The sequence below is a fragment of the Mugil cephalus genome, chromosome 5, assembly GCF_022458985.1.
Source record: "Mugil cephalus isolate CIBA_MC_2020 chromosome 5, CIBA_Mcephalus_1.1, whole genome shotgun sequence".
NCBI lineage: Eukaryota > Metazoa > Chordata > Actinopteri > Mugiliformes > Mugilidae > Mugil > Mugil cephalus.
The window spans coordinates 5,128,642-5,149,031 of NC_061774.1; the positions used below are offsets into that span (position 1 = coordinate 5,128,642).

Genomic DNA, 20,390 nt, shown 5'->3' on the forward strand with positions numbered 1-20,390 from the left:
ATTGTGTGAGGATTTACAGTGTCCCTTCAGCTCTCGGTGCCGTTATCCCACTGACAAGCTGCATGAAGGATTCCAATGGGAACAAAAGAAATTAAACGGCCCTGGACCAAATTGTCAGACAGTGTAATCAGTGGAGCATGATGTGGGCTTTGATTTGATTACTTCCCGGTGCTTTGAGCCAATCAGGACCTATTTTTTGCTGCCATCGCTGTGTCTGTTCTGATCGGCCAAAGGTTCAGTCAGACTTATGAGGGAGCTATTTGAAAACACTGTGATGGGAAGGACTGAAAGACATAATATATTTAAACTCAGAAAGACAGAAAAAACAACAGAAAACTGAGACATAGACAAACAGAAACAACATTGTACTGATTGGCAGACCCAAAGGAAATCATATCTTGATGAAAAGCAGAACTTCATTAACTTGTCTCACGCGTTTCATCATGTGTGTTTGAGGATTTGTGCATGTGATAAGTCTGTGTAGGGACAGTTCGATGTCTGTTGGAATAGTTAGCAGGCAGTTCCACTGCCTCCCTCCTCTCACCTCGACCATGGCGGTCCAGTCAGTTGGTTTCACCCTGACATAAAGCAGGCCACACATATTATAAGCTATCACTTTCATTAATTACAGCAGGTTGTCAGTAGGCTGTCTGCTGCACACATTAGTGTTTTATCATGTTTGTAACAACCCTTCCAGAGTATTATCTCATTGTATAAGTATTACGAATTTCTTGTGTTATATATTATATGCTATAATCTTTCAATGACTAAGCATGTTTAAAGATCTACTTACTCCTCCCAGATGTTGGTTTTGAATTATTTTAATGATACTGCAGCTTTACAAAAGTACTTGTATTTTTGGCAAGTTACAGTATATAAACAAAAATAATGATCGCTTTCTTGGTTTAATGGTAAAAGTACATTGAAATCATTGTCTGGCCTTAAAACCAAAACAAAACATTTCCTTAACAATGCATAAACATGTCAAATGTATTTACTGTTAACATCTAAATTACATTTTAAAATAGAATAGGAAATAAAATGACAACAAATCATCGGATCAGTTCTAAAACTTCATTCATGTTCAAGATTGGGAAATTCACATTTAATTTAGGGTGAGTGTAGAAGTCAGAGGGATGATGCCATGAACTGAACACACACAAACACACACACACCTTCTGGAGGTGTCTTTTGGGAGTGTGAGTGTCAGTCTGGGTCATGATGAGAGAAAGCGTCCACAGGGAAAACTAAGTCTGGATAGGAAACAGACTCTGGTTCAGAAACACAGTCATCCTAGATGTCAAGGTCGTAGTGTGTATACGTGTTTTTGTGATTGTGTCTTTATGTAGTTGCTTCATATTCTTGTGTGTGGCTATGTGTGTTGAACGTGGCAGAGTCATTGAGGGCACATCTGGAGAAGTGTCACTACTTTTGAGCTTTATCACCTCCTCCTTCTTTCTCGTCCCTCACTGCGGTAATTAGTTTTGTTTAAAATGGACGTTTCCCTATCCTTACGTGCACCGAGCAAAAGCAAACATTAGCTGTTGGCAATCATTAATGCAAACACTGTCAGCTTTGTCAAAACAGACCGGGCTTGTAATCAAGGTGTCAACAAACAAATGAAAATGGAAAGCTTCCTTCCATCTTGGCTTTTATTTGCCTGCTTTACTCTCCCACTGTTCTTAGCTCTTTTGACTTTCTTATCACTTTGAGTTGGGTTTCACATCGTGCGTCAGTGAGCTATGCTGGCAATGAAAAAGTGTTTTCAGCCTCGGGGTGCATTATGTCGCATGATCACTGGATCACACTGTGGTTGTGTTTCCTGTATTGCTCCACCAGGTGGCGCTGTGCTGTAGTGTTTCCTCCCTCTCTGATGTGTGTGGGGGGGTCTAGGTGTGGCAGAGATGAAACAGCTACAAGAGTGTGTTAGGTTTGCTTTACCTCCCGGCCGTGTAGTGAAACAGGTCAGTGCGTATAGCGGAGGTGCTTCTGCAGACTCAGCACAGAGAATCCCATTCTCTTTAAAAGGACTCCAGTCCCTTGATTGTGACTGAAACTCTGAGGAGAACTAAACAGCGAACAGATGCAAAAGCTCTAGTGTCGGTCTGATCAGTAAGCCTGCATTGGCAAAGCCACTCGACCCTCTCGCTGTATCTCAGTATTTTTGTTATTGTTTCTCTTCTGTTCTTTGTTGTTTTGCCTGTCGCTCCTTTTCTCTGTTTGCCAAGCTAATGCACTTTAAACCAGGGTAATTCCAAGTCATGTAATGCACATGTAAATATGAAACACAATTATACTAATACCTTATTCCAGCGAGCCTTAAACAAACTGGCATTAATTGAAACAGGGAATATTCCTTTGGTGGTTTAGTTTTTGGTTTTTCTTTGTTTGGATTTCTGGGATTTGTCTTTCTCTTCGTACCTTCGTTTCTCTTAGAACATGTGCCGTGTCTGCGTGAACTCATGCAATGGAAATATTTGTCAAGCTCAGTTGTTTAATATCTTACAGACTAAGGCTCTGAAGCCAGTGTTTCTCAGAGAGTAAGCAGTCCTTTGTGTTAGCTCAGTCAAAATAAGTCTTCATTGTGATCAGTGCTGTTATAAAGCCCATTTCTCTATTGAACAGATCTTTGAAGAACATTATGAGCTCTGAAAGAAGAATGACCTGTGCCCTTTTCTTCCCCAACCTCCATCTGTGTCTTTCACTTCTTTCTTCTCCTTCCCCTTTGTTCTTTTGTCCTCCACCCATCATTCCTCTGCTTCCTTTTGTCACATGACCAATAAAAACATATTTCTTGCATAGATTACCAGAACATACAGCATTTTGTGGAACATTTCTTATTTTGTTTTTTAGTATTTGCAGTTCGTTCAACACAAACTGTCAATCGGTGGAACAGCAGTTCCAGAAAGGCGAACTCCAACTGAGAGTGGGAAGAGGAAGATGAACAGATGGACAGACACAGCAACAGAGAGTGATAGCTTCCACATACCACTTTTAAATTATAGCGAAAGGAAATGAGACACAGAAAGAGAGAAATGACATAAAAGATAAAAGGAGAAATAAAAAGACAAAGGTCAAGGAAGTGAGGAGAGGGGCTGGGGCCTTCCACTGAACTTGGTGTGGATTCTTGGAGTCTGCAAGGTTTGAAGTTGATTGGATCAAGGTGACGTGTGGTCAGCTGTTGGCAGAAGGACAAAGCATGGTGTTTCTAACATTTGCTTTATCTGAGCAACTACTTTAAAAAATAGCAGTAGGCTTGTTTTATATTATTTCATTCTGTCTCCGTATCACACTCTCCTATCATTTAACATCTTCAGGATTAGAGCATTGTTTTTTGTTTTTGTTTGTTTGTTTAGCTAGAGGTCATAAAAATGCAACACACAGACTCAATCTAACTCCAAAATGAAAACAGCCAAGCAATTCAAACTGCATTTCTATGCAGCACACTGCCAGTTTCTAGGATTGGAAAAGAAGAGCAGCTTGTGATGTACATCGAAATTTAAAATGATAAAACAAAGAGGTGCAGTTCTACTGTTTATTTTACATTGTTCATTTCAAATCCATTGTTTCAGGGATGAATCGCAAACTTAGAATGCTAACAATGTATCAGAGGAGGTGGTCAAAAATGCTGAAAAACACAGTAAAGAAACACAAAGGCAGTAGTGGCTGTAACTTGCTTAAACAGCAGCTGATCTAGCGGACGTGAAGGACAGTCTTTGTCACAGATTATTGAAACACAAGATGCAATTACTATGTATTGTGTAAAGAGTATTACATGAAACATGTAACATGTAGCACAAACCTGCTGATGCTTTTAATTGCCTCTATTTATATATATTAATGCATTGTCTTAGTGTTAAGTCTTTCAATACTAATTTCAGCTCTTCAAAACACTTCACATATATTGTTACAAACCTGCTCTGCACCTGCTTCCAAAATGCCTCTTAGTCCCACGGTTGCAACACCAGCACATGACACAGCTTTGTGAAATTCATTAGAGTTAAATTACATCCATTAGCCATTTAGAGGATACTGCTCCATAAAATGTTTTTTCCAGGTGTGTGCTTGGTTAAAAGCCAGGGTTCAGAGACTTAATTCTTAGGGACTAGTGCACTTCCATTGTTTATCCTCATAAATGCATTGAAGTTATCAGAATTAAGGCTGAAGATGATACTTTATCATGTGTGTTTAGTCTTTACAGTATTTTTTGAATGACAATTGGGCAGATTATATCAGGTGACAGGTGTGATCCTTTAGTGCCATAATCTTATCAGAAACAGTGAAGATTGGTGATTTACCACTGGAAGTCTGACTGTTGTAGGCGTGTAGATTAGGGGACGGGTGGTTGGACAAGAATGAATAGTGGTAACATTGGGAAAGGAGGGGGTTAGCCAGAAAAACAATGAGCAAAAGACAAAAAGACGTTCTTTCGGTCAGAAATGAGCCAAAAACAAGGATATAAATAGTACGTAATGTCATCCAGTCTAAACACTTAAGTTTGATTAAAAGTAGATTTAATTAAAACACAGCAGTACTGAGATTTTTTGATTTGAACTTAATCGTCTGACCATGATTAAAGGCTTTTTCATTAGTGACTAAGCCCTCTTTGTTAAATGTTTATTCAGTGTTTTTTCTCACTTTATTTATTTCTATCTCTCCTCCCCTGTCACAGTAAGCCTCTTACTCCCTTTGTCGCAATGCTCTTGATGGCCGGAGCAAAAACATGTCTGACTGGGTTTTAAACCTCACCCATCATAAAGTCATTGCGAGTGAACATCGTGCCAGGCCAGATGAAAGAGCTCTGTGCCCCGCAAATAGCACTACGTTAACACGACCTCAGACAGAGATGAGGAGTGAAAGACGGACGGACACATGTGTGAGTAGAGACGCAGACAAACACATAGAAAATACTGAAAAAAAGAGATGTTAATGTTTGCGAAATCAGTAATTAAGTCAACTGATCTGAGTGTGTTTCTATCAACTTTGTGAATGATTCGGATTTAAGAAGACAACTTATTGATTCCCAAAACAGACAGAGCTCGTGTTTTTTTTTAAATTAAATCCATTCTTGTCTGTTTGAATGATGTGGTTTTTGTTATGACAACAGAGGAGAAGTGTGACAATGGCAACGGTACTTAGGGTAATGTTCTTTTGACATTAGAACAGCGTGTACAAGGTTTTCAGTCTTCTCTTGTTTCCTCAGGTTTCGTACAGTATACGTTTAGAGTATGCCATACTCATTTTGACGTGTTACAGAAAGAAAATCACACTGGTAAATAAAACATTGGAAGAATTCCATATAGCTGCTTTGATGTCAGGATCATAGTTTTGTTCATATAGGGCGATGTGAGGTCACCAGTGAACTTGCTGTGAAATGTGTTTAAAAGAGATACAGAATAAGAACTTTAATGTGTGTGTGTGTGTGTTCCTGTTCTAGGTGAAGACAGGTATGCAGCCAGCTAATTAGCTCTCAGGATTAATCTGAATGATGATTGGACCTAATTAGTCTTTTGTTCTAACTTTCTTACTCTGTCTTTATTTTTAGCGTAGGAGCTCCTAAAATGATCATCCATACACCCTGTTCACACCTTGTTTTCAGCCTGTTTACAGCCTTTTAATGTGTCTCATGTCACTTTTCAGAAACTGTGTGTGTGTGTGTGTGTGTGTGAGGAGGTTGAGCAGTGCCCTGACGTGGTCCCTGGGTGAACCCTCTTAGCTGATCAGGAAGTAGGTGTGCTCAGCCGGTCGTGTCCTCTCCTCATTTGTGGGCTGCCAGGCTAATTAGCACATGTGTGTGTTTGAAGGGACCCAGTGTGCAGGTGTGAAGGCATTTGTATTCACCCCCATGTTTATTTAAACATGTGATAGTGAGTGTGTTTATGCGCTTCAGCATTCCCTGCACACTCTTTCTCTCTTTAAAAAAGACACCTTTCCCCCATCTGTCCTGCTTTTCACTGATTTATGATGCATCTGTTACATTGTAGAGGTTCCTTTGCTGTGGAAAATTAAAAGAGAGCCCTGGAGACAATGTTCTGATTGGATGTTTGTCGTTAGCACCGTCATCAGAATGAATTCTAGCAAAAATAATGCTCATTTTGTATATATGTTAAAACAATGTTCACTCCAGTTAAATTATTGTATCTACGAGTCACCTGTACTGTTCTGTCTGTTGATAACAGCATTTATCCATTCATTCACTGTGCCGGCAGTTTTTGTACACACAGTTATCCTGTGTAGTTGTTAATAGCAATAACAGTGTAGAGTTTTTATATACAGTGTACAGTTGTATATATACATCCACTGTACAGCCTAAAGTTCTACTGTGTGTCTAGATTTGACCTTTAAATTTATGCTACTGTTTGAACTGTACATACTGCCTTTTCATAGATTGGAGATTTGTGAGTCTGTATGTGAAGATGTGTGTCTGTACTGTTAGCCCAGTGTTTTAGTTTCAGGCAGAAAACCTGATAACAACTTGTGGAGGTCAGCCAGACCTGAATCTTCACTATATATATATATTTTTAACCTTTCTTGGCTCGGATTATGTGCGTTTACAGTATGTGTGTGTTCTCCTTCTGGGTTCAGATTTGAGAACAGTGGGTGTTTTTTGTCTGTTTCCACTCATCTTCCACAATTTACTTACTGGTCTGCCTTTTACATGCCCCTGTTGTTGTTTTTGAGCAGTTACATCCTTTCATCCTTCTACCCAATGTTATTTACTTTCTCTACACGTCCTGTTCCCTTCGTTTTCTAACATCTCGTCTTCCTCATTTCTTCTAAACTCTCCCCCACTCCCCCCTCATCTCTCCCTCTCCCGCTCTCTCTGTCCCTCCCTGTGTCAGTGTCACCACCTCTTTTAATGGGTGTCACCTGCTAGAGTAATGGCCAGGGCTCAATGTGCCATAGCAGTAATTTAACACTGTCACACATACGCACACACACACACGGAGGCACACACATTGATGGATTACTCTGGGGACTGTTGCAGAAGTGCTGCACGTAGGATGGCCGTGCGTGGCTATGACAGAAGTAAATTAGAGTGTGTCTCTGTGTGTGTGTGTTGTGTGTGTGAAGCAGAAGTGACCACTACCTGCTCAACTTGCCATGAGAGGAGATCGCTCTTACTAAGACCAGTGAGTCTTTAACTGGTTTCTCAGACACATTTGATTCCAGTTACAAGCAGTTAGGACCTGGCTCGGGCGGATTTATTTATTTATTTATTTGTCTTTTTTGTGGCTGCTGGTAAAAATCATTAAAGTAATCATTTGTGACATGCTAGTGAGAATAAATGTTTGCTTTGCCACCCACCGTCAATATCTAATGTGACTTATAAGGTGTGAAACTTACAGCCGCTTAAAGAAGGTTTTTCTAGTGGTTTATCAAAGCAGCAGGGGCCAGATGAAAGAACAATAACTTAATGGACTAACACCTAAAGCTTAAATTTTAATCGCTTTATAAAGTTGTACTTTCTTGTGTTCCTATTTTCAAAATATATCTTAAACCTATTGTGCAGGACTTTGACATATGAATCAACATCTGTTACACTGAAGCCTTTGGCAAATGGGTTTACACAGCACTGATTGGGATAATCAGCACCAGGTAAATATCTCTGTATTTTGCAGCCTACTAGAGTTTTAAATCTGTTTTCTGTGGAAACAATCCTATGATAGCGCATTGATGCTGTTAATCAGTAATGATTGTTTGCAAGTTCTTAAGGAGAGAGAAACTACAGCAGCTGTAGCGACTGGGAATGCAGCAGAGCCTACCTCTCTTTGACTGTAATTAGAGTTCTTTGAATTCATTGTCTCTAGAGGTCAGAAAGAATGGAGCATACCTTAGGTAGTGTCCAAGAAACGTTTCTGATGCTCCACATAGTCAACAGTGTGTGTGTAATTACCGCTAGAATGTGGAGACAAACAGTCTGCATTGTAGCTTCAACGTGGACACACGTAAGCAAGCCTCATTTCCTCACTCACAGTGTTTGGTCAACGGTTTGCATATTATTGGTTTAGTTTGCCATCTTACCTGCTTTTTTAATATATGCTTTTTATTAAATCTTGTAGCGCACAGTCTAATTCCACTGATTATCTGTGTGACAGGACACATAAATGACCATTGTGCTTGGTGTTGACTTTTATATTTTGTTTATAGAACATTCTATTGATTCATGGTGAATTCCTTGTTTTCATCAATCAGCATGTGCAGTGACACCCCAATAAATATAATTAAACACCAGATAGGAAATCAATGCTTTTTTTTTGAGCCCACTCTCTCTGTGCACTATGTTTCACAAAGACCACATTATATGGGTTGCCATGTGCTTTTGTGCATTTACTAAGCATCTGGTCTCCGGAGTCAGAAAATGTCTGAAATATCCTCTGGCATCCAGGAGGTGCTACTTTTTATGTTTCTAGCCAGAGCTACAAAAAAAAGTAGCAGGCAGCTGGAATTCAACACAAGAACTTCAATGGCCCAACTGGTCATGAAGTATAGACAAAAGATGGAAACAAGTCCAAACTACAGGCGAAGAAATGTATATTGTTAGCACAGTAATGTCACACTACCTGACTGACAAATGTCCAAATGTGACACAAAAACCCCAGAACAAGAAACTTAGCTCTACCACTTTAATTATCTGCCCTGGCTTGGTCAGATGATTGATGGGGGCTGCATGTGAGTTTACCGTAAGCTGAAGTTGCAAGAGAGGCAGCATTACGTGGCAGTTGTGCTGTAGGTGGTCGCAAACAAGGAGAAGCACACGGAAAGTTTAAAACATCTGAAGGTCCTGGATCATAAACACCATGCACACACATGCAGTCTCAACTTGAAAGCAGTGCCATGGTGGAACAGAAATGTTTTATGTTCCTTTTCAACACCTGTTTGGGGAAAAGAGAGACAAAGAAAGCGGACTGGAGACAGAATGAAGGATGGAAAATGGCTGCTCAAGGGCTCCAAGTGTGCCCAAATGATGCCCATGTACCATGCAGTGTTTATCGTCCATACACAACTTTGGAGCTGCCTTCTCCTGCAGAGTCTGGCAAGACCTCAGTCACTTCCACTCTCATGAATACTCACAGGCAGGACTTCTGAGGGGGAGCTTTTGCATGTGTGTGAATGTAGGTTCCTCAGTCCATGTTTTTATGCATGTGTTGCCGGACATGTGAGTGCTTTTAGGTATGTGTACGCCAGGGTATTCAGACCAGTGTGTGTGCATGTGGGTGGGTGTGACAGAGTGTTTTCGAAAGGTTTTTGACAGTAGAGTGACACTTGAGGAAGATGGATGGGTTGCAGAAACTAGACAGTGGGAAATCGGACGGCGTTGGTTGATTGTGTGTATTTGTGTGTTTGCTTGTGCATGAGCCCACATCAGTGTGTGTCTGTGTGTTCAAGAAAGACACCTGCTGACTGATAGACATTTCAGTCTTTCAGACTCTGGCAAGAAGAGATGAGATGACCATATGTGTGTCATAGATTTCCTCTTTAAATATGTATCCATAGCAGCACTGCAGCGCTCGACACAAAACAGAGACACACTCTGAACTCCAGTGGGCAAAGATGGCGTCCCAAGCCCACTCGTCACCACGTCAGCTGTTCCCCAGTTTTTGAAGTGGACTCAGCAGTGTAGAAGAAAATGGATTAGAAACTGTTACTTTGAATCTTTGCAAAATCTCTACCGTCATGCTATTGAGAAACATTTTTTTCTGCTTTATATAGATACAGACATACACAGATCAGGCACAGCATTATGACCACCTTGCTAATACCTCTCAGTGGTTTTAATGCTGTAGCCGATCGGTGTATATATAGATCATTTTTGAACACTGTACTGTACTCATAATCTGGAATACCAGAAACCAGATCCAATTTTCCATTGTGAATTTTTGAGTGTGGTCCAGTGGTCCACGTTTTCCGTGGTTTGGCTTGGTCTTTTCTATATACTATCACCGCCACAGCAGCTATCAATTATAAACAAAAATTAACGTTTTGAAATTGAAGATATGTGGTTCCTGCCCAACACTGACAACATGTAGCTATGCAAATGTGTTTGTAATGCAGGGTCATCAAAAACCCTGAGAACCATCACAGACACAGAAAATTTGTAAAGGATTTGGAATACTTGATTGTGTTGGACAGACATAAGAGATGTCAGTGTTTTATCAAAAGAAGTACATGTGAATGTCTGTGTGTGATTTTCTGTATTATTTAACCGTAAAGGCATGTGGATATAATGGAGCAAATAAGCAGAAACATAAGAGCTCAGTAGAATACTAAAGCAGTACGTCAGTCCAGGGAGCAGTTCCACTGGACCATATTTAAATCTCTTCAAAGTCAAATTTAATTGTGTGGGGTTTTTTTTTGTAAGATTACAAAACAATCTGAAGAAAAACATCAATATGAGGAAATTAAGATAAGACAAAGAAGCTTAATGAATTTAAACACCATACATTTGGGAGCTAATCTGTCTAAATCTGCATCTGAGACAAGCCAGCTTAAACCTGAAACGAAAGACACTGATTCTTGATAAGATATTCCATGCACACAGTTCATTATCTCTGTCAGAGTGGGATATGTACTGTATACTTCAATGAAAAGGGAGAAATGTTGACAAAAATAATTTCGGGATGAGCCCCATAATTGTTAGATGTGATGGTGGAGATGGGGGCTGTGTGTGTGTGATTTAGTGTGATTTAGGTTCTGCTGGTGGTGGTGATTACTGATATGCAATATACTGATCAATGTGAACATTTTGATCCTACATAAAGATGGAAACATTAGCAACATAGCATTATAAATGCTGCATTTTATTTTTTTGTTCCTGTTAGCATTTTCCAGATGTAAATATACAGTATACACTGAATACGACACAACATATTAGCCAGAACCATTGCTTGTCACATTTTGCACAGCGAAAGCTGGCTTGTAACTCTGCATGAAATAAAAACATGGAACACATACCGTGACTTAATTTCAGCTTCAAGTCCACTGCAGCCAATAAAAATATTACATTTGCTATATTCAACATATGTGACCACTTCTCTATAACAGCACATCAGAACATTGTTCTCTGTGTTGGTCGGTGTAAATCTGGCATCTTGAGAATGAATCACTCTTACTATATTGTAGCACTGGACGCAAGAGTGCTTTGGTATAGAGTAGTTAATCATAGTCTTTTAAATGAGGAAAATAACCTACAACCTAAAGCAATCTTGCTATCCCCGAGATGAAAAAAGACACCTTCTCATCCCTAGCACCTGTTTATACTTATGGTAATTTACGGGGGCACAGGGTTATTGAAGAGGCACATGAAAGTTTTTTTTGGGACCCCCTGGTCGACAACGCAATCTTTTAACTCCCTCATCCTGCTTGGACTGCAGATTGTTTGGGCGTTTCGCTGCTTTGCCTGCATTCCAAACGGAAAGAGGAAAGAAACCTTGTGTGTGTGAAAGAGAGAGATGCTGATAGTGACTGGCAAGCTACCATTCACAATCATTACCTGAGTTCAGCCACAAACAATACACACAACAGTGCTCTTTCTGTTATACACGATCACATACCCTCCTCTTTCTATACAGACGCATGTACTGTAATGTGAGTTCAACTCCATCAGTAGAGTACATCTTGGAGCCATTGCCTGGCTACCATTTAGGGACCACAGACAGAGGGATACCCCCAGAATTGCACACACTAGTCTAGTCATCATAGATCACATGAAAGAAAAAGAGTGCAAATGTCGAGGCAAGTCATGAGAGAGGAAGAAAAATTGAGCGTTAGTGGAAGAAAGGGGGGGAAGATGAAAAGCAAATAGGATTGAAAAAAGGACAAAAAGAAAATTTGGGGGTGGGGGTTAAGGTTTAAAAAGAAAGGGATGGGGTCCTGTCATCTCCTTGCCTGAACTGTTAGCCATATTGCCCCTCGACTTCACTCACAGATGAAAGACCTGTAGCTTCATCCTGTCACCCCGACACACACCAAGACACACACCAGACACGCACAAATGTGCATGGACTCCACCCGAGCACATACATTCACGTGCACGAGTTCCCCCCTGCTGTTTTAACTACTCCTATTGTTCTTTGCAGTGCTTCTTCATCCATATGATTTCCATATGGGGAGCCATTGCTAGCTGTGAAAACTACTGTACTTCAGCTCCAGTCTGTACGACTCTATAAAAAGAACCCCACGTGGGTTCTGTTGAGGTGTCAGGGCCGACGAACAACACACGGTAACCTGACCTTCACAGCCACTATGTACCTTACGTCTCACAGGTGTCATTCATGTTGGCCAGGTGGTGGACGCCATATGGAGGCAGTGCTGGAGTGAAACAAACAGTAGCAGACAGATTAAATAAATATACTGTGGGGGCCTTAAAATGATTCATTTCAGTATGTCGTTACTCCTGCCTGCTGCGGCAGTGTGCGCTGAATCATGCGTTATGATGTAGCCTGCTCTATGCTAATGTTCTTCTTAGCATCTTGCAGTACCTGCTGGGTTTGATTTAAGCTGATGGTCGCATGTGCATTAGCAGTAACATAAATAACATGATGCAAAAACGTGATGAGTCTCTAATTCAGATATATGCATCTTTCTTTTGGTTTTGTTTTTCCAAAATTCATGTAGAGTTTTGCTAATATCATTAGTTTAAAATTTAGCTTTTCATACTTGCACACATTTTAATGCAGATTACGTGTCCAAGTCTTGATTATGATTGGTGGTTATGTTGACGCTCCTGGACATGGTTTCTGTGCTGCTACGCCTCTGCTGTGGTATGTCTCTGTAGACATGTGTGTCCCATAAAGGTGTCAAGTCCAATGCAGCACATGGTAACCTAAGTTCAGCCGCTGCTGTGAGCTCTGTAAATCACTTATGGGGAAGCTTTTGTTCACGAGATTGGCTCGCTTTTGGCTTTCAGTCATTTTATTTTCATTTTTTCTTAAGCGTGACTTAATAAATTAAGTGTTCATGCTCTTTTATATTCCATTCGAGAGGCAATCTTACAAGTAATTAAAATAGTCTCCGAATCTCATTTTTGTGGTGGCAGTCTCCATTTAGCTAAAGCTGAAAGGCTTTAAAAAAGAAAATCATGACCCAAAGAGTGCGTGCAGATCAGGTATGTGTGAAGTGAGAGAGGAAAGAGGAGAGGAAAACAACAAAAACAGCTCAAGAGAGGGCATGGAGATCAGAGAAAACACAGAAAAAAAACAGAATAAACAGAGGGCCTGCACACTTGGCATGTTGGTTTAACACTGCAATCCACGCACTCCCTGCTTCATTAATCTCTGACTCTAAACACTCATATTACTAGCTGACTCCCTCGTAAAAAATAAAAACAACAACTGTATCCAGTCAATAAAATGCAGGAACAGAATGACTAAACTAAAGAAATGGCAGGGGGAAAATACCGGGTTAAAAAAGTTCCTAAAAAAGAGGGCAGGAGCCACATTAAAAAATCATAAAGATGTGGCCAGATTGTGGATATGTTGCATTCTTTCTCGTTATTTATTTATAAGCTTCAGCTGCCTCGGAGTCACCCCCACCCTCAAACTACAAAACTGGAACCAGATTTCTGGGAGGCCGCGGCGTGGTGGATGTTTTTCTGGGACCTGAAGGAAAGATTGGATCAAGAAGGGGGAGATTTCATGGTTTTGGGGGTTTTGGGAGAAAATATATATCAGGATTGCAGGATTTCTTTCTTTCTTTTGTTTTTTTGCTAAGAGCTTAAGATTGACTGACAGAAAGTGATCTTTAGAGTCTCCTTCTTTCAACTAACCTGAGTTGGATGAACCAATCCAGCAGCAAAGACAGTGAATTCATTTATTGGCCAAGTGCAATAAACTTCAAATCTTCAAATTTTCCAAGTATAGTGTTAGCATATTATTATTGGACTTAAGTATAACTGATGATGGAGGAGTACTCCAATGCTCCACATGTTTTTAAAAAACATTTAAAAAATATATTTCTAGGGTTTTTAAATACTACAAACACGATACAAATAACTGTAAAGAAAATTAAAATGGTAAAATTACTATGATCTTGGCGATTAAAGTAATAAAAGCAGTTATTAGTCACAGAGTTTTAAGAACTGAAGATTTTTTTGTAATTGTACAGTGAAACATGCCATTTGCTCAGTTGCATTATAACAGCATGAAAACTGTTGTAGAGGAACGGGATAGGAACATATGAAGAGTGTAGCGCGGAGACGTCACTGTTTTTCTCGTGCAGCTGACTGTTCTGTGTGAAGGCTTTAGTGAAACTCAGCTGGCTCAGTTTGACACCAGTGAGCTCTTCTGCGGTTTAAATGGAAACAGTAGGGGAGAGAAAGACTGAAAATCACCTCTCATTTTGTCAGTAGTGATGAGAGGTTCTGTCTTTGTGTCCCTTCTTTCTGGCTTTACTTCTTTCGCTTTCTCCTTCATCAGCCTTCCTCTTTTTTCCCCGTCTTCTGTTTTACCTCAGCCTTTTGTCTTCCAGCTATCTGTCATTGATTGATGAAACACATCTCCAGTTCAAACTTGTGTAGCTCAAGAATGCACTTTACAAAATTCTTAAAATACTCTGTATAGAACAAGAAAACTATCTACATACTTCTTCAGGGGTTTAACATTAAAATGCGTGTTTATGCCTCCAGGTTCTGGATGCATCTAGCATCAGGTCTATCTGCTCCTGCTCGATAAGTAAATACATTTAGACCCAGGAAGAGAGATTTTATAGACCCTTACAGCTGGATGAACTATCAGTGTTTAAAAAAATATACAATTTTATCATAAAAATAAATGTCACTGTCAAAATATTTAACTTAATGCTTCTTGTCTTTGAACCATCATTTAATGTAATGCATGCATAATCCAACGTCTGGAATACGTTTTTAAAAATTAAAAATGAGGACACAAATGGGAGGAAAACTCTGATGAACTAGAATAAATAGTTCGATTGAGTAATCAGTGAAGGCAGAAACTACACCATGATTGAATAATCCTATTAGCACATTGTAGCTTTCTGTTTATTTGTCCAATATTTCACATTGCAATAAATCAAACATATGGCTTAAACACAGAAATAAATCTGCAATGATTATGTGAAGGTTGTATGTAGTGTAATTTATATTTAGTAATTCAGCCATCATTCAGGTATTACTGTACTTTTTCCCCGTTTGATGTTTTCTTTGGAACGCCCCAAAACAGGAAGAGATAAAAAAAAAAAAAATAGTACTAAATAAAATCAAATCAAATCAAATCAGGAACTGACACTGTAAGTTTCATCTGGATGAGGGAGTGAGTGCATGTGTGTGTTGCTATTTGTTCAGTTGTGGCTGAGCCTGTGGTCCATATGTCTCTCTGTGTGTGTGTGTGTGTGTGTGTGTGTGTGTGTGTGTGTGTAGCCCTTGGATCAGAGACCAGTGTGTGTGTTGGCTGAGGTTAGGGTGAAATGAGCCGTTTTAATGAGTTAGTTACTGTAGCTGTGTCTGCTTGTGTGTGTGTGTGTGTGTGTGTGTGTGTGTGTGTGAACTTGCTCAGCATGAGTAGCTGCATGTACTCACACACGCACAAAAACTCTTCAAACATCAAATTATGTCAGAGCAGAAGAGTTTGTGAATTTACAGGAACAGTGCAGCTGCATTTATGCTTTGATTGCCGCCTTTCTGGCTTGTAATGTGACGACTGCCAAACTTGTAAAAATATGACTTCAAAATAATGAAGGTTTACAGAAACTGAATATATGAGGATTTATACAGTCCACAATAATTATTTTTCCAGTTTTCTCTAAATTTAAGTTATTGCAAAGAGGATGGCCAACTTGACTGGCAATATGGAAGGAAACCTTTCACCAATTACTTTTAAATCAGGCTGCAACCACAGCGGGAAAGTGCAATTATTATTAAGACAATAAAAACTTCTCCAATAGAGGAGGTTGACCAAATTTCAGGATGTAAATTTAAGTCAGTGTTGCATCCCAAAAACAGCCAAAAGCTCATTCCTGTCCAACTCTTAGAAGTTAAGAGATTTAAATGAGGAGTGTCGAAGTGGTTGCCTGGACCAAATTTATGTGGCCTAATGTTTTAGAGGAAGTATTGCTGCTGTCTCTGGCTCAGATGAAGTTACAAATAATTACTTTGACTTCCCAGTAGCGATGCCTCCAGCTCGGTGAAGTGATCCGTCAGACACAATTGGCAATATCTGTGGATTTTGATCGCGGCAACAAATCAAAACGACAAATTTGGATCAAATGAATTGAATCAAGCGCACACCATTTGTGATCTTTTAGCTGCGTGTAAGCCGGGACAGGCGCCATCGCTTGACAACCCTGAACATGTTGAGGAAATAAATCACATCAACCATCTTAGAAAAATATGCAAAGAATACTATGTAAGTTCAGTTTGTGGCTTAAACATGTGTCAGTGTGAAATACAGTTATTAAACAAACAACAAACAACCTGGACTCATTTCCGACCTAACAGTGTTTCTCGCTCTTTTTCTCTTATTGTTTGCTCTTTCCCTCTGGGCTACTCTCATATGCAGGCATCACACTCTCAATCCGGCACACACACACACAAACACACACATTCAGTGAAGTGAGAATATAAGAGGAGGGGTGACCTCAGCAGATAATCCAGTACAATGCACCTGGTTATGATGTAATGGATCACATATCCTTACAGTTAATCATACACTTAGCTGGATGACACCACGCGTGCGTGTGCGTGTGCGTGTGTGTGTGTGTGTGTGTGTGTGTGTGTGTGTGTGTGTGCGTGTGTGTGCGTGTGTGTGTGTGTGTGTGTGTGGCAGCTGTAGGACATGAGCAGGCTGGAGGTCATTTATTCATTTTCTATAAACATACACTATTACCTTCTGACTTCCTCTCTATTCTTCTTTCATCCTTTATACTCTCCTTCTCGAGCATGTTCTTGTCCTCCCACCTATTCTCTCTCTCCATTTGTTTCCCCCAGCATATGTGCCTTTTTATCTCCCCCTCTCATTCTGTACCCCTCTCTTCTCCCCACATGCACCACTTCTTCTCACCTCCTACCATGGCTGCTTCCTCTCCTCCCCCTCGGGGCTCCCTGTGCTCTGAGCCCGGAGCCCGTTTGTTTGAATGTGCTCCTCAGCTCAGCCTGCGTGCATATAAATCAAGCCCACCTCAGGATGTCATGTTCGCTGAGGTCACTTCAGATGGAGGCCTCCTCCACCTCCAGGCTGCATTTTTTTTCCTTCCCCCCACATGCGTGTGTGTTGCTGTATGCGAACAGCCGCACACAAACGTCACCATGTCGAACGCCGCACTGGGACTCATACAAGCAGTGCAGTAGTTTGTCATTGTAGCAATTTACCTCTGTCCTCTGTCTGTCTAATGCTCAGCTGGTCCACTTAACCCTCCCAACCTCTCTGTAAGTGACACTGAGTGTTTAATCAGCCCCAGAGGATACTTGCTTTTTTTTTTCTTTGTTTTTCTTTTAAGTATATCTGCAATGCAAGGAAATTAATTTTCCTCCAGGTAAAACGGCCAAATGCTTGCAACTGGTCCGCCTACTCTCCACAACTCCCCCCTCGGTGGTGGAGTTACTAGCTTCATTTGGTGAACCATCGCTTAAAGAAAACATTGTTCATTCTCTCATTGAATTAAATGATCCTATGCTTGGCTTGTCCCTGGAACTGTGCAGTCTGTCTCAGGATAAGCAATCAAATACTTTGACACAAATGATATTTGGGGAGTTATGGGTTTAGAAATGGGCTTTTATTGAACCACCTACGTAAGGTACTCTAATTCAGAGAAATCAGAGGGTCCACTTAACCTATTCAAACGTGCCATTTGGCACCAATCAACATTTAGATGGCGTGATTTATGCATGCCTTTTGTGTGTTGTGTGTGTGTGTTCTTCATAATCTTGCCTCCTCCACCTTCTCTCTCTTTCCGTTGCTCCCTCTTTCTCTTCATCCTCCCACGATATTTTGCTAACAGGCCAAACAAGGCTGACCATCTCTGTTCTCTGTGTCGCTCTCTCGGCTACTCCCCATTCTTCTTTTTCTCCACCAGCCCTTTCAGACTTGACACAGGGATCGTATATTTGATTAGTGTCCATGGCCGACGGCGCCACATGTAATCTCAGTGGCTTTTTACCTTTAGCCCGTCTGGGACACTGGCATTGACGTTCAAACCCATACACAGAAAAATAAATACAGGAAGAAGCATGTGGAAAATAAGCACAAAATTACAACTATATTTCTTCTCTGACATGCCCTTAAAAATTACAGTGATATTAATATGTGCCTTTAGATGTGTAATCAGAAAGAAAGAATCCAAGAGTTTAAAAACAACAGCGAATCAGCTGTCCACTTCTGTGGAAAATATTTCATTTCACAAGAAATGGAGAAAATGTCTGTTTATTTTTTCTGCATTCTGGAGTCGGTTGCATGATTCATCAAGCTATTTACCGGCAACACTTAGAAGCATTTCTGTAGTTCCAGTCATTTTTAAAATTGCGGATGTTTTACAGATCATGCGTCAACAGTCGGAACGGGTTAATGCTCCAGCTTTGACATGAAACGTTATCTGAACGTGGCACTAGCTGTGTCCGGTAGTGACTGTCACCGTCAGTGTGACTGACTGTTCATTTCCACGATTCTGTCAATGAGAGGGACAGATAACATCAGCAAACCAACACACGCGCCAACACACACACACACACACACACACACACACACACACACTGACTCCCATGTAATACATCATCAGTAGGTGTGGGTTGCAAACGGATTTCCTCTCATTGGCACAAAGGTCACGCTCCGTAGATGTTTGAGTCGAGAGAGAAGCATGCGTGTGTTAGTAAATGAGGGCTTGTATGTGAGATCTCAGGAAATGGTGTCCTGTTCTACATGTTTCACTCTCGCTGATTTGATTGAGGAAGAGAGATAATAAACTTAGCATGGTTACCACTTCCTGCAAATACCCAATAGACTCTACGCTGACCCACGTGCAAGCACATACACACTCTAATGGTTTTTATTCCCCTTTTTAAACACGATTATTATTTAGCTTTAACCTTGGACTGGATTAATTCCCCTTTTTTACGGATTGCAGTAATTATGCCTCTCTTTTCCTCACTACTTACTTAATTATTAATTACTTTTTATTCATTCTGATAGTCTGATGTATTTTTGTTGTAACACACTTTGTTCATAATTGTGACTGAACTGCTTTTCTTTAACATTTACAGTATTCTCATACAAACCACAATGATGTGATGCCACATAGTTTGTGTGGATTTCAACGTGAAGTCCAACAGACAGATTTATTTGTTTCATAGCTTGTCCAGACAATGAAGTGTTTAACAATAAAACAGCATCTTGAACGGCTTTTGTTTTATTGTTGTCATGGTGACTGCAAAAGGAAAAGGGAATAGATGAGTTGAAGAGAACGGTTCTAAGAAATGGCTTCACACAGATTCAGCACAGCCTAAACTTTTCAGTTTCATCACTATGTGGATGCTCTTTCTTATTGAGATCATTGTTCACTGTGATTTGTGCTTGTCAAAAGTTAGTCTGGTTCCAATTAGCTATCTTGTAAGTATTGCGACGCAGTTTGCATTTCTGGAAGGTCAAGGTTTGTTCAGATCATTGACAGTAACAGTGGAAGACATGGTTGTGTAGATATCACAATATAAATCACAATATAATCATCATCATAATAAAAGATTTCTTTTGTGCGATTTCATGACCAAGTAGCATAACACAATAGTGATTTGGTCCCAGATGACTGCATGTCGTAAACCGCGTTTGCCGGGAAGAGTCTTTTCGGGTTTCAGCTGTAGCAACACATTGTTTGTTACGATGAGTAAAAGTTAACAATGCTGAAAACCAAACAGGCCACTCCAGAGTCGGTTTCAAAATGACTGCAAGCACACCAAATCTTTGACAAGTGAAAAGTTAGAAAATGTAATGAAAGTAGAATAACAAAATCAAAAAAAAAAAAAAATTAACAATATCACAAATGACAACCTTAATGAGCAGAGAGTGCTGCTGGTATGTTGAGAATCCCTCTTTGCCCATAGATGGGAACACTAGACTGACAGGGATGCAACACAGAAAGAAAATTAGGTACATATCTTTTTTTTTTTTTTTTTTTTTTGTCAAGTGAAGGAGGTGATAGGGGGATGAATGTACAGATAGATGGAAGATCAGTCTGAGGGGCATAGGGAGGGTTTACAAGAAGGGATGAGAAGAAAAGCAGAGAAGTTGAGTCCCCTGCTGAGATCTCATTTCCAGCTGTCTGATAACGCTCCTCTTCTTCTGCCCCTAATCTCTACAAGGAGGAAATGAGAAACACACCCACACCCACACACACACACACAGCCTATTCAGTATCTGTGCAAATACACAGGTGCACACCGAATATACAGG

At 40.3% G+C, this 20,390-nt stretch overlaps 1 protein-coding gene across 1 annotated transcript in view; it reads left to right on the plus strand.

Annotated features, from left to right (window-relative positions):
* slit3 (slit homolog 3 (Drosophila)) overlaps positions 1-20,390 on the plus strand; it is a 209,869-nt gene that overhangs the window by 75,737 nt on the left and 113,742 nt on the right. The window lies entirely within an intron of this gene.